General features: G+C 36.5%; 1 non-coding gene across 1 annotated transcript; it reads left to right on the top strand.

Moving 5' to 3' along the window:
- Positions 1-16,397: 16,397 nt before the first annotated feature.
- Positions 16,398-16,504, top strand: LOC138817427 (U6 spliceosomal RNA). Its single transcript, XR_011368872.1, has one exon. It is a non-coding gene; the product is annotated as a U6 spliceosomal RNA (small nuclear RNA).
- Positions 16,505-16,839: the final 335 nt, after the last annotated feature.

The following is a 16,839-nucleotide window of genomic DNA, read 5'->3' as shown; positions in this document are numbered from 1 at the left end:
ATATATCATCAGAGCAGAAAGCAGCAGAATACCTTCTTCTCATCAGTGTATGGAATATTATCATTCAGGACAGAGCATAAGTTAATTCATGAATCAACTTTGAAAACAGTTTTAAAAATTGAAATCATGTATTGTGTCAAACCACAAAAGAATAAAATTACAAGTCGACAATAGGAGGAATTAAAAGTGTACAAAAACAGGGAAAAAGTTGTACATGTAAGTATAAACAAAATGCTTAAATAGGGATACAGGTTGACTCATTGTAACAATGAGATGTACAAGACATTATGTTGAAAAATGAACTTTACAATTTAGACGAGGGGGGTAGGGAGTATAGTTGTGGAAGTGGGAGGGAAGGCAGGGTAGGGGAAAAACAAAGGAGGAGGTAACAATGCTTAACAGGAAATGTATTCATTACTTCTCTCATGTAACTGTAATCTGTCTGTACAGTATTTTTACAATAAAAAATCCATTTTAAAAAATGCATGGAATAACAGTCTCCTATGAAATCAATGACTAAATCAAAGAAATTAAAAGAAAATTTAAAACTACAGAAACAAAAGTGACAACACAGTATATCAAAATCTATGAGGTATAGTAAAAGTAATTCTGAGAAGTAAACTTATATCCATAATAAAAGTAAAAAACTTTCAAATAAACAACCTAACAATCCACTTCAAGACTCAAAAAAGTAAATTAAATCTAAAATTACAAGAAAGAAAAATAAGAATGATCAGAGGAGAATAATGAAGTGGAGAAAGTTTAAAAGATCAATGAAACAAAAAGTTGGTGTTTTCAAAACATAAACAAAATATCTTTGCTAAACTAACAAAGACAAAAGAAAAGATCCAAACAAAATCAGAGATGAAAATGGAGACATTACATATAATACCACAGAAATACAAAGCATCACAAGAAACCACTGTAAACAATTCATAAAAACCCCCAAAAATGAAATGAATAAGATCCTGAACATATGAAACATAATATTTAAATAGACTCTACCAAAATTGAATCAAGAAGAAATACAACATTTTTTCTCATTCCTCCTGAGTAATAAGATTGAAATAGCAATTAATATTCTTCTATCCAAAGAAATCCAGAACCTAAACTTTGCTCCTGAACATATTTAATGAAGAGCTAATTCTTAGTCTGTTTCAAAATATTTAAACTGGGAGTCCATAGGAAGACGGCAAAAGAGAAGCTGGGGGTTAAACAAGCTCTCCCATAGAAATCAGTTTTAGTGTTCCAGTAAAAAGTCCAAGATGAGAAAGTCACACCAAGTGTGCCATTATAGCATAGAAAAGTTTGGACAGAGAGGAAAAATTCAGGGAGCTTGGTTAAGGAGACAGATTCGAGCACTGGCCAGTGTCTATGGCAGCACTGGTGGCTGCTGCAGCTGCCATACCAACAGAGAGAGCCCAGAACAAAGGCGCCAGAGATAGTGTGCATGCAGATTCTACTCACCACCAGCAAGAACTGACAAGGAGCAAAAAAATCTTCATCCTGCTGACCACACACATAGCAGACCTTGGACTGCCCAGAAACCAAGGGAAAGGTGTGAGTAAACCACAGACATCCTCACTCCTTCTCACGGAGCATCAGTGGGAAGGTAGCCCCTCCCCCACCACCAGAGAAGAACTCTTATCTTTGATATTGACAAAGACTAGGCTAGAGCAGCTAGCACTTAACACAGGCCACAGGCCTTGGGAGAAGACAATAGGAGCCATTGAACAGGTCAACCTAACCTGACCTGCAGGGCTCAACTCCATCCCAGGGAAAGTTGTTCTTCTCAGACAGAGGAAGCTTTTCCCAGGGGTGTGGCAACATCCTTCACAGGGTAAACAGAGCTGGAGGCTGTCCCCACCACTCTATAGCACAGGCAGCAACTCCAGCTGCTTTGTATGTCCCTCCCCCACTGTATAACCCGTTTTCACTGTACTTGATGTTGGTATAATTTGGGGAGGGGAAGGGAAAAAACAAATTGTTTAAGTAGGGATACAGATTGACTCATTACAACAATGAGATGTACAAGACACTGTCGAAAAAGGAACTTTACAATTTAGGCGGGCAGCGCAGGGTGGGTAGGGTAGCTGAGGAGGTGGGAGGAAAGGGATGGTGGGGAGAAGGAGAAGGCAACAATGCTTGCTAAGAAATGTACTCATTACCTTGCCCATGTAACTGTAACCCTTTTGTACAGTATTTTCACAATAAAAAACTTAATTAAAAAAAAAAGTTGGAACCTCAGTACTCATAAATCCTGAGAATTGCTCCAGGCTAGGCTGTGTGAATGAATCAGGAACTAGCCCCTCAGGGAAAAGCTACTGACTGCTGACAGGCTTCAACCCAACCCACAATCTAGGCCCCTCACAGGAACTCCAAGCTAGAGGAAACAGCCATCTCCCTCTTTCATGATTCTCAAAGTACATCACCCTCCCACTGAACAAGCCTGGGGGGAAAGTCATAAAGTCCCTGGTAAGGCAGAGCTTCTTTCTACCTGCTCAAACAAACTGATTTAAGAAACCAGTCAAGCAACAGGAAAACCAAACACCACAAGCAAACCAAAGACTCCACCAAGTCACTGGTTGCAGACACAGGGGAGACACAAGATTTCCCCCCACTGCCAAAAAAATCGAAGAACTCTTTTTTTCTATCTAATTTTGAATTTTTTTAAAAAAGTCTTTTCGTTTCTTTCATCATTTTTATTTTTGATTTTTAAAAATTCTCTTTTTACTCTTTTCCCCTTTGGTCATTTTGGGGTTTTTTGCTTTAATTTCTGTTCTGTTCATCCCCAGATATATACCCATCTTCCATTATGAGACCTTGTACCTCACTGTGTGCATACTTAATTCAGATATCGATTACTCAATTCACAAACTCTCAACCTTAATGCCTTTAATTGCAGTATTATTTTTTATAGTTGTATAATTTTTAAGTGTTTAATTTTTAATTTTTCTATCTCTTTCTTCTCTTTTTCTTCTATCCTTTTCATCTCTCTGAATTTATATCTTAGTAATCTTCCCTCCCTCTCTCTTCCCTCCTCACATTCCTCTAATCTTTCTCCTCATAATTCTCCCTAAAACTATTAATTTCGGATCTATTGACTCCTTCTTTGATTTTCTTAGTCCACTGATCCTTTCGTTGTTGAATGAGATTATATCTGTTGAACTAGATGTATCTGTACTCGTTTTGACTGCATCAAACAATGTCTGCAAGTACAGGGCTCAAGTTGATGCTTGCCTTAAAATAGTGTTCTAGGGCAAAATTGGTTTTGCTTTCATATAAAATGTGCAGAACAAGCCAGAGAAACACAAGAAAAATGGCAAGTCCATGTATCTCAACTCCTGCTCATGATGATCATGCAACAGAGCAGTTAATGGATAATCCTGAGGAGAGTTCCCAAAATGCTCTACAAACACTACTGATAAACATACTGAATTAAGGACTGAAAGCCTGACTCTGTGTGAGTGAGATAGGGAAATACATGCCTAAGCAAGATGAGGCTAACCAAAGATTAATACAGAAATTTCATGAGCAGGAGGAGGCTAATCAAAGATTAGTGAATGGGAAAAGAGTAAACAAAGATTAATAGAGGCATTCATGGAATCCACAAACAGAAAGCTGGAGGAATCCAAGGAGGCCACAAAGACAATGCTGAATGAAGCACAACAGAAGGAAACACAGTCCAATGAAACTATAACCAATCAACTAAGGGATTTGAGAATGAACACTGAAAACAAAATTAAGGAGATAAAGAAATCCATACAAGATCTAAAACAAAGCTCCAAAAAAGAATTTGAAGCCATCAAATCTGACCAATTAGAAGGAAAGGAAATAAAAAACAAAGTAGAAAGTCTTGACAGTAGGTTAGACCATGCAGAAGATTGAATCTCCAAGATTGAAGACAGCCTAGACATTATAAAGAAAGAACCGACAACTATTCAAGACAAATCCAAGAAATATAATAGATCTATTGAACATATAGAAGACACCATCAGAAGGCCCAATTCAAGGCTAATGGGTGTTGAGGAGGGCCTAGAGACAGAAGTTAAAAGTCTAGGAAATTTATTTAAGAGAACCCTAGCAAAGAACTTCCAAAACATATAAAAAGATAGGCCCATTCAGATACAAGAAGCATTTAGAACCCCAAATACACCAAACCAGAACAGGACATCCCACCATCATATTGTAAACCACACAGGATCAATAGAGATCCTTTCCAAGGAAAGAATCCTCAAAGCAGTCAGGGAGAAAAGATCAATCATGAATAAAGGGAAACTGATTATCAGATTTCTCAGCAGAGACAATGAAACCAAGAAGAACCTGGAATGATGTATGACACACCCTAAACACAAACAACTATCAGCCAAGAATACTGTTCCAAGCTAAATTCTCCTTCATAGTAGAGGGAAAATTAAAAACCTTCCACATATTGAAACAATATATCTCCATTGAACCAGCCCTACAAAAGAAACTTAAAGATGTCCTTCACATAGAAAACCAATAGAATACAAAAAAGGCCAAGAAACAATCCCCAAATAGAGAATCCAAGAATCATAGGAAGAACCCATTTGGCATAGCACCCAATAAGGTGGGTAACATTGCAGGAACTACCAAACACTTCTCAGTCCTCTCAGTATTAATGGACTTAACTCTCCAATTAAGTGACATAGATTCTCCAGTTGGATCAAAAAGTAAGATCCTTCTATCTGCTACCTTCAAGAGGCACACCTTCCCCACAAAAACAAACATATTCTGAAAGTGAAAGGCTGGAATGAAATCTACCAAGAAAACAGCCCCCGTAAACAGGATAAAATTGAAATCCTAATATCAGATAAAACAGACTTCAAATTAAAATGAGTGAGAAGAGATAAAGAAGGTCATTATGTAAAAATTAAGGGATCTCCCCTTCAGGAGGATATTACATGTCTAAATATCTATTCACCAAACAATATAGCATTCAAATTTATCCATGAAACACTACTTTCCCTAAAATCTCACATAGATCCAAAGACATTAATTGTTGGGGACTTTAACACACCACTATCTCTGCTGGGTAGATAAACCCTGCAAAAACTCACAGAGAAACCTCAGGCCTAAAGAACTGCATAGATCAACTAGACCTAACAGACATCTACCAAATATGTCACCCAGCAACATCAGAATACATGTTCTTCTCAGTAGCACACGGAACATTCTGCAAAACAGAACACATTTTAGGTCACAAATTTGTCCAAATTCAGAAACATTGAAAGTAGGTCTGGCATTTTCTCAGACTACAGGGAATAAAATTAACATTCTACACCAATAGCTACCAAAGAAAATCCTGTAACACATGGAGGCTGAACACACTGTTGAACCACCAGTGGGTCATGGAAGAGGTTAGAAAGGAAATTCAAATGTACATGATATTTAACAAAAATGAACACACAAATTACCAGCTCCTCTGGGAAACAGCAAAGGCAATACTCAGAAGCAAGTTGATAGCTCTGAGTTCCTATATCAACAAATTGGAGAATCTGAAACAAACAATTTAACAAGGTGCCTGAAGCTACATGAAAAAGAGCAACAAGCTAAACCCCAATCCAATAGATGGAAACAAAAAATTAAAATTAAATCAGAATTAAATGAATTAGAGTCCAAAAACATCATAGAAAGAATCAACAAAACAAAGAGTTGGTTCTTTGAAAAAAATCAACAAATTTGGCAGAAAAATTGTCAGAAAAAGAAGAGAACACATCCAAATAAACAAAATCAGAGATGAGAATGGAATCATCAGAACAGAAACAACCAAGATTCAGAACTTATGGGGGAATACTCTTCAAACCTTTATGCTTATAACCTTGAGAATCTGGAAGAAATGAATGAATTTCTAGCAAATATGGACATGCCCAAACTAAATCAAGATGATTTAAACCAACTTAACAAACCCATATCAAACATCAAAATAGAAACAGCAATAAGAGACCTCCCAGCCAAGAAAGGCCCGAGACCTTCAAAGTTCTACAAGACCTTCAAAGCAGAACTCACTCTAATTCTCATCCAAATCTTCAATGAAATTGAAAGTGAAAGTTCCCTAGCAAAGTCTGTCTATGAAGCCATCATAACCCTCATCCCAAAATCAGGCAAGACTCATGAAGGAAAGACCCATTTCTTTGAAGACGATCAATGCAAACATAATTCTCAACAAAATTTTGGTCAATCAATTTCAAAAACTCATTAAAAAAAATCATATACCACAATCAAACAGGATTCATTTTAGGGATGCAAAGCTGGTTCAGAAGGGAACCCTACTGCATTGTTAGTGGGAGTGTAAACTTGCTCCACCACTTAGGAAAGTAGTATGGAGGTTCCTCAAAAGGCTCCACATAGAGCTCCCCTATGACCCAGCAATCCCACTTTTGGGCATTTACCCAAATGATCACAAACAAGACCATACTAAAGCTACCAGCACAACTGTTTATTGCAGCATTATTCACCATAGCTAAGATATGGAACCAACCCAGATGCCCCTCAGTAGATGAATGGATCAAGAAAATGTGGTATATATACACAATGGAATTCTATGCCTCCTTCAGAAAGAATGACATTGCCCCATTTGTTAGGAAATGGAAAGACTTGGAAAAAATTATACTAAGTGAAGTAAGCCAGGCCCAAAGAAACATAGGTCCCATGGTTTCCCTTATTTGCAATATCTAGTATATGTCTGAGTCAAGCAGAAAAGATCAAAAGCTATGTACATATGACCATAGTGATGATGCTAAGCAAAATGAACCCCAAGACAGGGAAACAAGTGGTTTCATCTTTGTTGCTGTTGTTTTACTTAAAGTGTACTGTGTTTTTTTTGTTTTGTTTTGTATGTTCTTCCCCCATGGTATAATCCCTATTTACACTGTATTTGATTCCCCTGCTCTGCATCTTGTATCCACATTTTTCTATTTTGGGGAGGGGGAGGGAAATAACAAAATGATGAAACAAGGATACAGGTTGACCCATTGTAACAATGAGATGTACAAGACACTAATGAAAATGAACTTTACAACTTTGGGGGTGGTGGGGAAGAAGGAGTTGGGGAATAGAGGAGGGAAGGGATGGTAAGGGGAAAAAAAGGAGGGGGTAACAATGTTCAATAGGAAATGTAATCATTACCTTACTTATTTAACTGTAACCCCTCTCTACAGTATCTTTACAATAAATATATAAATAAATCTTTACAATAAATTTATATATATAAAATATTTAAACTCTTTCAACTCTGTAAAAGTCAACATACCTTCATGATATTAAAAACACCACCAACAAATAGATTATCGAAGAAACGTATCTCAGCGTACTAAAAGTGGTGTACGAAAAACTCATATTAGGTATACTAAGCAGAGAAAATCTGAAAGTGTTTACTCTGAGATTGGAAATGAGACAAATATATTAACCTTTACCAGTCTTGTTTAATGTAGTGCTAGATGTCTTAGCCTACACAATTACACAAGAGAAAGAAACAAAGAAACAAATTAGAATGGGAAAATTCAGTCCTCGATCTTTGTAGATGGCATTTCATACACTAAATAATGAACCTGCTGAAAAAGAAACTGAGAAAGCAATCCCATTTACCATAGCCATCAAAATCTTTGGGAACAAATTTAACCAAAGCAGCAAATGATCTCTAAAAGGAAAATTATAAAACATTCATGAAATAAATAATAGTGGACACAAAAAGGAAAGATGTCCTGTGTTCACTGGTTGGAATTAATATTATTAAATCTATTATACTACACAAAGTAATCTATAGGTTCAATAAAATTCCCACCACAGTACCAACGACTTTACCCGCAGAAATAGGAAATGATCCTAAAATTCAGAAAAATATGAAAATCCCAGAATAGCAAGTGATTCTGAGGAAAATATCTGACTTCAAAATATACTTCAAAACCCTAGTAACCAAAATACTGGATAGAGATTCCAGAAATTAGACCATTTTCATATAGCCAATTGATTTTTGACAAAGATGCTGAAAACAAATAGTAGAAGAAAGTTTAGGGGTTTGTTTGTTGGTTTGTTTGTTTTTTTTAGTCCTGGCAAAATTGAATAAACATGTGCAAAAGAATAAAACTAGATCTTTTTCTCCCACTGTAACCCAAAATCAACTGAACATGAATCAAAGACCTCAATATAAAATTTGAAATTATTAAATTACTACAAAAATATATAAAGCTAGGCTGACACCTATAATCCTGCCTACTTAGGAGGCTGAAATCCAAGGATCATAGTGCATTGTCCAGAAAGTCCATGAGATTCTTATTTCCAATTAATAACCAAAAAAGCCAAAAGTGGATCTGTGGCTCAACTGTTAGAGCCCCAACCCTTAAATCAAAAGGTTGAGGGACAGTGCCCTCAGTTCAAGTCCTAGTACTAACACACAAAAATATAAGAAACAAAGAAAGGAAAAGGGAAAGAAGAATCGCTTTGAGATGTCAGTACAAGCAATGAAATGTTTACTTTTGTTGTTGTTGTTTTTACAAAGGACTCCAAAAGTAACAAAAGTAAAGAAATATGGGATTATGCTATCCTAAGAAGTCTTTGCTTAGTCTGGGAATGTGGCTTAGTGATAGAGTGCTTGCCTAGCATTCAGGAAGTCCTGGGTTCGATTCCTCAGTACCACATAAACAGAAAAAGCCAGAAGTGGTGCTGTGGATCAAGTGGTAGAGCAACAAGAAGGTCAGAGACAGTGCCCAGGCCCTGAGTTCAAGCCCTGGGATTGACAACAACAACAAAAGAAGAAATATCTGTCCAGTAAAGGAATAATTGACAGAGTTATGAGAAACCTATGGAATAGCAAACTGCTCAACTGAAAATATCCTGTTTATATACAGAACTCAAAAGGCTAAATACCAAAAATATATAATTCAATTTTTTAATGAACTAGATATCTATATGAATACTATTCAAAAGAAAAACCCTCAGATGCCAACGCCATGTTAAAAAAAAGTCCAATTTCACTAATCATGAGAAAAATATAAATCAAAGCAACAATAAGATACTCTCTCATCACAGTTACAATATCGACCTACAATAAGGCAAAAATAGCAAATTTTGTTGAGGATGCAAAGAAAAGAGAATGATTATATAGGTTTTTAATGGGTTTGTAAATTAGTACAACTACTATGGAAAACAATATGAAGGCTCCTCAAAATCTATAAATAAAAACATCATATTACCTAGCAATCCTACTACTGGTATATATGAAAAAAATGTAAAATCATCATGCAACAGGATACTTGCATTCCCATGTTTATTGCAGCACTGTTGACTAATGCTAAAATGAGGCATCATACAAACTCTTGAGAGTGTATAAATGGATTAAAAATGTAGATATACAGGATGGATTGTTATTCAAAAATTAAAAAAAAAATCCTGACATTTGCAGCAACATGGCTGGAACTGGAGATGATTTTCTTAGCCAAATTAGCCAGACACAGAAGGACAAATACCACATGTAATCACTCATTTGTGGAAACTATGAACCTGATCAGGGAAGAGAAAAGAAGGGAAGGGGAGAGGAGGGGAGAGATGGGGAGGGGAAGGGACGAAAGAGGAGGGAAGGGAAGGTCAGTCCCTAGAAATAGGAAAAAGCGAGAAAGGAAGGAAGAAAAAGAAAAAAGTTAAATAAGGAACATCTGAACAAATTTAGGGAGGAAGGAAGAACTGTTTTGGTTTTATATAACACATCAGACCATTAATTAAAACCATCTATCATAATATATTGGAAAATGGCTAGAAAAGGACAAAATTCCCAACACTTAAAAATGATTAATATTTTTCTGGGCACTGGTGGCTCATGCCTGTAATCCTAGCTACTCAGGAGGCTGAGATCTGAGGATTGAAGTTGAAAGCCAGCCCAGGAAAAAAAAAAAGTCTGTGAGATAAGATCTCCAATAAAACACTAAAAAAACTGGAAGTGGCACTGTGGCTCAAGTGGTAGAGCTCTAGCCTTGAGCTGAAGAGCTCAAGGGACAGCGTCCAGGCCCAGAGTTCAAGCCCTACAACTGTCACACACACAAAAAATAGAGTCAAAATGATACTGTACCCCCCGAAAGATGTATAAATATTGTGTCAATAAAAAATAAGTTCAAAAGCATATGATGTGTCAATCAATAATCTTCCAAATATGAAACATACTAAAGGTAAAAAATTAAAGCAACTGATAGTATTCTAGATAAACTATTATAGAGTATTATTGATCTTGTATTATTTGATTGACTGGTTAATTGATTGTCATGCAGTGGATCATTTGTTTGGAACACAAGGAAGTTTCCTTTTCCTTCTTGTGGGCTAATCTATTTGATGTTCTGTAGAAGGAAATGTAATAATCTAATTGATCCAGCAATAAACAATAGCAATAATAATGAAAGTGTCTACCATTACTTTTTTAAATGTTCATTTCACAAGGATAGAATATTTGTTTTTAACTACAGAAAGAAATATAGTGTTGAATGTCCTGACAATGCGAAAATAAAAAGAAAGTTGTCCAAAGAAGTATATAACAGTGGAGGAAATTTCAAAGACAAAGATAGAAAAAATATTTTCTTCTTCTAGATTTGAGAGTCAAGAGGTAACAAAGGGAAATGATAAAGCAGGAGAGAGAAATGTTTAAAGATCATATTTTAAACTCATAGAAAACCAATGAAAGAACTAAAAGTTATATAAATGTCAAACAGTTAAAGGAGAAAAGATGGTATACATGGGACCAGTCTTCATCTTTAATATCTAAGAATAAAAGCTACTGTCAAAAAATTCTGCTTCCTAGGTATGGGTATGTCTGAATTAGTATGGTACTTGGCTAGCAAAAGCAAAGTCTTAGTTTAAACCCTAGTATTTCCAATAAACAAACAAATGTGTGTAGGTCTCTTTTAAAAAACCATGAATTCTACAGCAGAAACATAAAATCATTGACTAACCTTTTGAAATTTAGCATCTAAAAAATACACCCACACAAAAAGACTTATGGGAAGTAGGTGTATTTGTCTTATTTACTCTCATACAGTGTATTTCATACAAATAACAAAAATGTTTAAATTTAATCCAAGAATTGAAATCCAGAGGAAGAGATGTAAATGCCTTTGGAGCCAATGATCCCTGTCTCTCCAGAAGAATTGTGTGTGTTTCTGCTTTGCCTTAGCCTTTGAGTTAACGTTCTTCTTTCTCTGGTCCTGTAGCTACACAGATCCTACTATCTGCTCTTTCTCCTTTGGCTCAGAATCACTTTTAATTGGGAAACTTGTAATATCACCATGACTTCTATGACTTTTTCTACCACTCTGGACCTCTTTCACTCACTGCTAATACAATGTGAATGCAATCACATAGCCAATCTTTCAAGAGACAAAAAGTCTTGGTGTTTTAATCCATAATAGAAGAATACTCATTAATAAGATTATGTCTTTTGATTACAAGTAGTAAAAACCAATTTTAAGCTAGTTAATCAGAAAAAGGAGAAATTATTGTCTTCAGGGTTCCAATGAAGATTCTAATGACTAAATTCCAGAAAAAAATAAGGCTATAGATAAGCATCACAAAGATTCCCTTTCTCCATCATCTCCTAATTTTTCTCTGCATACAAACTATATCTATCCACTAAAGACCTTCACAGGCCTCTTAAGTTTTAACAGTAGTCAGTTTTGCCACTGGGAGAGACTTCCTTCATTTTACAAAGCATCACAGAAGAATTCTAGTTGACCAATTTGTGAATCCGTTTCATCTCTCTTATTCAATTAGCCATGACCAAAAATGTCACAATTAAATAGAGTCATGATTCACTTCTTTCACCTCTGTTGACCTGTAGCCAGGAATGCAGCATCATGAAAGAACATGACAGCTCTTGCTGAAATTCTAGTTAGTATTTGGAAGGTAAAAGAAAAAAAATTATCCTAGATGCATACTAATTATTGCAAATGAGGGAAACCATGGGACCTATATTTCTTTGGATCTGGCTTACTTCACTTAATATGATTTTTTTTCAAGTCTTTCCATTTCCTAACAAATGGGGATGTGTAATTCTTTCTGGGAAGCATAGATCTATTGTATATACACACCACATTTGCTTTATCTATTCAGCTACTGAGGGGCATATGGGTTGGTTCCATATCTTAGCTACAGTGAATAATGCTGTGATAAACATAGATGTGCTGGTAGCTTTAGTATAACCTTATTTGTGATTATTTGGGTAAATGTTCAAAAGTAGGATTGCTGGGTCATAGCGAAGCTCTATGTATAGTTCTTTTAAGGAACCTCCATAGTGCTTTACAGAGTGGTTGAACAAGTTTACATTCCCACCAACAATGCGGTAAGGTTCCCTTTTGGCCAAATCCCTTCCAACATCTGTTGTTATTCAATTTCTTGATTATAGCCATTCTAACTGGAGTGAGGTGGAATCTCAGTGTTGTTTTGATTTGCATTTCTTTTATGGCTAGAGAGGTTGAGCATCTATTGACCATTCTTACTTCTTCAGGGAAGTCTCTCCTTATCAATCAAGTGGTTGTTTCTTTGGGGATTTGTTGTTGGGGAATTTCATTTCTTGAGTTCTAAGTATATTTTAGATATGAGGCCCTTGTCTGTTGAATGGCTAGTGAAGACCTTCTCCCAATCCGTGGGCATTTTTTTTTTTACTGGCATGGGCCTGAACTCTGGACCTGGGCTCTGTCCCTCAGCTCCTCAGCTCAAGGGTAGTGCTCTACCACTTGAGCCACAGCATTACTTTTGGCTTTTTCTGCTTATGTGGTGCTGAGGAATCAAACCCAGGGTCTCATGCATGCAAGGCAAGCGCTCTACCACTGAGCCACCTTCCCAACCCAAATCCATGGGCTTTCTAATGATCTTGCCAGCTATGTCCTTTGCCATGCAGAAGCTCTGCAGTTTCATGCCATCCCATTTGTCCAACCTTTCTTTGATTTGTTGTGTTTCTGGGTCTGTATTAAGAAAGTTTCAGCCTATGCCAAGGAGCCCTAGAGTTTCTCCTATTCCTTCCTGTAATGTCTCAGGGTGTCTGCTTTGAATTTGAGGTCTTTGATCCATTTGGAGTTGATTCTGGTACAGGGTGATATATAAGGATTTTAGTTTTCTACAGGTGTTTAACCAATTTTGCCAGCACTATTTACTGAAGAGGCTGGCTTTCTTCCATTCTACTTTTTTTAGCTCCTTTATTGATGATTAGATGGCTATAGGTCTGTGGGTTATCAGATGAGCAGAATAGCTCAAAAGCTATGTACATATGACAATATAAGATAATTCTAAGTGAAATGAACCCCAAGATATGGGCAGAAGAGGTTTTTCTTAGTTGTTGTTTTTAATGTACTATGTGATTTTTTTTGTTTCTTTTGTGGGTTCTTCCCCTCTGTTGACACTGTACTTGATTTTGGTACCCTCCATCTTGTATATACATTTGTCTAATTTGGGGAGGGGAGGGGAATAACAAAACCCAGAAACAGGGACACAGGATGACCCATTGCAACAATGATATGCACAAGACACTATATTGTAAATTAACTTTACAACTTTGGCTGGGGGAGGAGGGGGGAAAGTGGGGGAGGGAAGGGATAGTGGGAGAACAACAAAGGAGGGGGTAATAATGCTCAACAAGAAATGTACTCATTACCTTACTCATGTAACTATAACCCCTCTCTATGGCATCTTTACAACAAAATAATTTTTTTAAGAGTAAGAAACAAGTTTAAAAAGCAGATGCTATTCCAAGGGAGTGAATATGGGAAATAAAAATGCTTACCAGATAAAACAATTCCATTTACTATTCAGCAGATAAAACTATTTCAAAGAAATGATCTGGCTCATAATAACTGCAGGAAAAACAATACCAGTTTTCATAACACTAGGACTTTGTTACTAAGAAGCCATAAAGCATTGATTCAACATAATCTTTCCAAAAGGCCTATAAATAGGAAAAATATTTATAGTCTGAAATATCACCTCACTTTTGCCTACTATGCCATCATAACAATTTCATTTGACTATCTCAAATCTAAGTTCACATTTTGTCCTTTAGGTATGTGCATGATCTTAAAACAAACTTGATTGCAGATGTGTGATAGAAAATAAGAAGCATAGTCAGGCTAAATATTTTTATTTTAAAATGATGTTTTGGGAGTCACAAAATAAAACAGACATCCATTACCCTGTCAGGGCTTGAGACATTTTCTATTCAGGGTCAGAGAACTAGGTTCACAGATACTCTGTCCCTGTAAAGACTGCTTAAATCTGCCATTGTTACTTAAAACAGCAATGAACAAAATGTAAGTGAAGGGATGTATCTGTGTGCTATTGATACTTTATTCAAAAAATTCAGCATATTAGTGTTCTCCAGAGAAACATGATCAAAAGGACAGATATAGTAGAAGATACAGTTGAAAAGAAGGTGTCCTCTGTCTCTTGGAGAAGTGGATCTCAACCTGGAATCCTGAGAACCTACAGCACCAGAGCGAAAAACAAACTGGATGTCTCTAGTCAATGAGGAACAAATTTGTCTTTCCTCTGCCTATTTGTTCTCTTTGGTCTCTCAATGGATTGGATGATGCCTGCCCTCATTGGTAGGATGAATCTATTTTACTCAGTCTACTTATTCAAATGCTAAGTTCGTCCGGAAATATCCATCCTGACAAGTTGAAAAATAATGCTTTATCAACTAGAGAAGCATTCCTTACCCAGCAAACTGACACCAAAAGTTAAGCATCACAACCACACTGTTGTATCTTACCTAGAGTTGTTGACCTGTGCTCTAGACTAAGCAAGTATTCATCACTTCCATTCATCCACTCATTCCTTTCATATCTATGTTTGCTCTTCTTTAAAGAGTGAATGTGATCATGTTACAGATGTGTTACATGTCTTACTTCAAGGCTTCTACTGATAAATTTAAATTCTGATCATGATAAAATAGATTATATCAGATCATTTCCTCTACTGAGAAAATCTATAAAAACTGTATTAGAGCCTGGCATCGTGGCTCATGCTTGTAATCCTAGCTACTCAGGAGCCTGAGATCTGTGACTCTTTTTGTTTTTTGTTTTTTTTTTTTGATCATCAAATTCTCACTTTTAATATTGTACATGAGTTAAGACTATAAATACAAGTTAACTAAGGCAAACTATACAAAGTAACAATAGTTTGAAATTAATTGCTGCTAACTTTCTTGCACTATTCTATATGCTTAATATAAACCACAATTTTTAATCCTATTAATTGTCCTGCCTTTAACTCTACTTCATAATTTGGAATATCTATTTTTTTCCCTGTGAGACTCTTATCTTCAGTTCTGGCTCAAATGGTAATGCACTAGCCTTTTACACACACACACACACACACACACACACACACACACACACACACACACACACACACACACAAAACACTCGTGCTTGTATTCAGGGACAGTTTCATGGCCCTGAGTTCAAGACCAAGGACCAGCGCCAAAGAAAACACCAAATAAAAAGAGATAATGAGCAAAGCTGTCTGAAATTAACCAGAGCTGCCAGGATACTTAGTGTAAAGATGCTAGATTGAAAGGAACTACACCGAAGTGAGGTGCACTTGCTCCTAAAGGTCCTCAGTGGTATGTTTTTCTATCCAGTGAAAAAAAAAACTGTGCTATCCAGAACAGTGTACAGAGGCTAAACCAAAGAAAGTAGCATATAGCTAGGGCATTCACCAAGGGTCATGGCTCATCAGTTATGCAAAGAGAATTGTCTGCACAACAGAGTGCATAGCTTCCACTCCTGAGGCGATTATTCAATCTTAACCTGCAAGACTGAGAAGCTCCCAAAACAACTCTTGCCTTGAATTGCACCAAGAATTTTGCACACCATAAGTGTTTACTAGAGAAATATTTTTATCAAAGATGAAACTTCAACTTTCATTAGAAATGCCTAGTTATCTGCCCATGAAATGACATTAAAAAATAAGCCACAAGAAATTAACATAGAATACTGGAACATAGGCACTGAATAAACAAGAGGATCTTTAGGTTTTGTTAGACTTCTTTTCAACCCTCTTTCTTAATCCCATCATTAAATACAGATAATCTTTCCACATTTCCATCAGAGACGCAATAAAGAAGAATCATAAAAAGAGTATGTGAAGCCGGGCGCCAGTGTCTCATGCCTGTAATCCTAGCAACTCAGGAGGCTGAGATCTGAGGATCACTGTCAAAGCCAGCCTGAGCAGGAAAGTCTGTGAAACTTTTATCTCCAATAAACCACCAGAAAACCGGATGTGGCACTGTAGCTCAAGTGGTAGAGTGCTAGCCTTTTGCTGAAAAGCTGAGGGACAGCGCTCAGGCCCAGTGTTCAAGCCCCATGACCGACAAAAAAAAAAAAAAAAAAAAAAAGAATATGTGAGTACTCACTTAAGCAGCACATACACTGAAATTGGAACAATACAGAGAAGATTGGCATGGCCCCTGAGCAAGGATAACACACAAAATCATGAAGCGATCCATATTTTTAGGAGGCAACAATGCTTGATAAGAAATGTACTCATTACCTTGATCATGTGATTGTAACCCCTCTGTACAGTATTTTCACAATTAGAAAGTTTTAAAAATAAAGAATATGTGAAAATCCAACCTATCTTCTCTGCCTCTGAGGATGAAGTGAAGAGACCATAAACCAAGGAAAAAAAGAAAACAGATGACTTCAAGAAGCTGGGAATTGCTTTCAGTTTTCAGCTAGGAGAAGGACAGAAGGAAAGAGATAGAGCCAAAGAGCCAAAGAAAAAGAGAAAGACACAGAGAGAGACAGAAACAGAGACAGAGATAGAGGCACTGAGTCACAGAAAGAG

This window comes from Dipodomys merriami, unplaced genomic scaffold (assembly GCF_024711535.1).
Source record: "Dipodomys merriami isolate MVZ:Mamm:240054 unplaced genomic scaffold, mDipMer1.0.p SCAF_7, whole genome shotgun sequence".
Lineage (NCBI taxonomy): Eukaryota > Metazoa > Chordata > Mammalia > Rodentia > Heteromyidae > Dipodomys > Dipodomys merriami.
The sequence above is the reverse complement of the archived record's forward strand: the minus strand, read 5'-3'. Positions and strand labels throughout refer to the sequence as shown.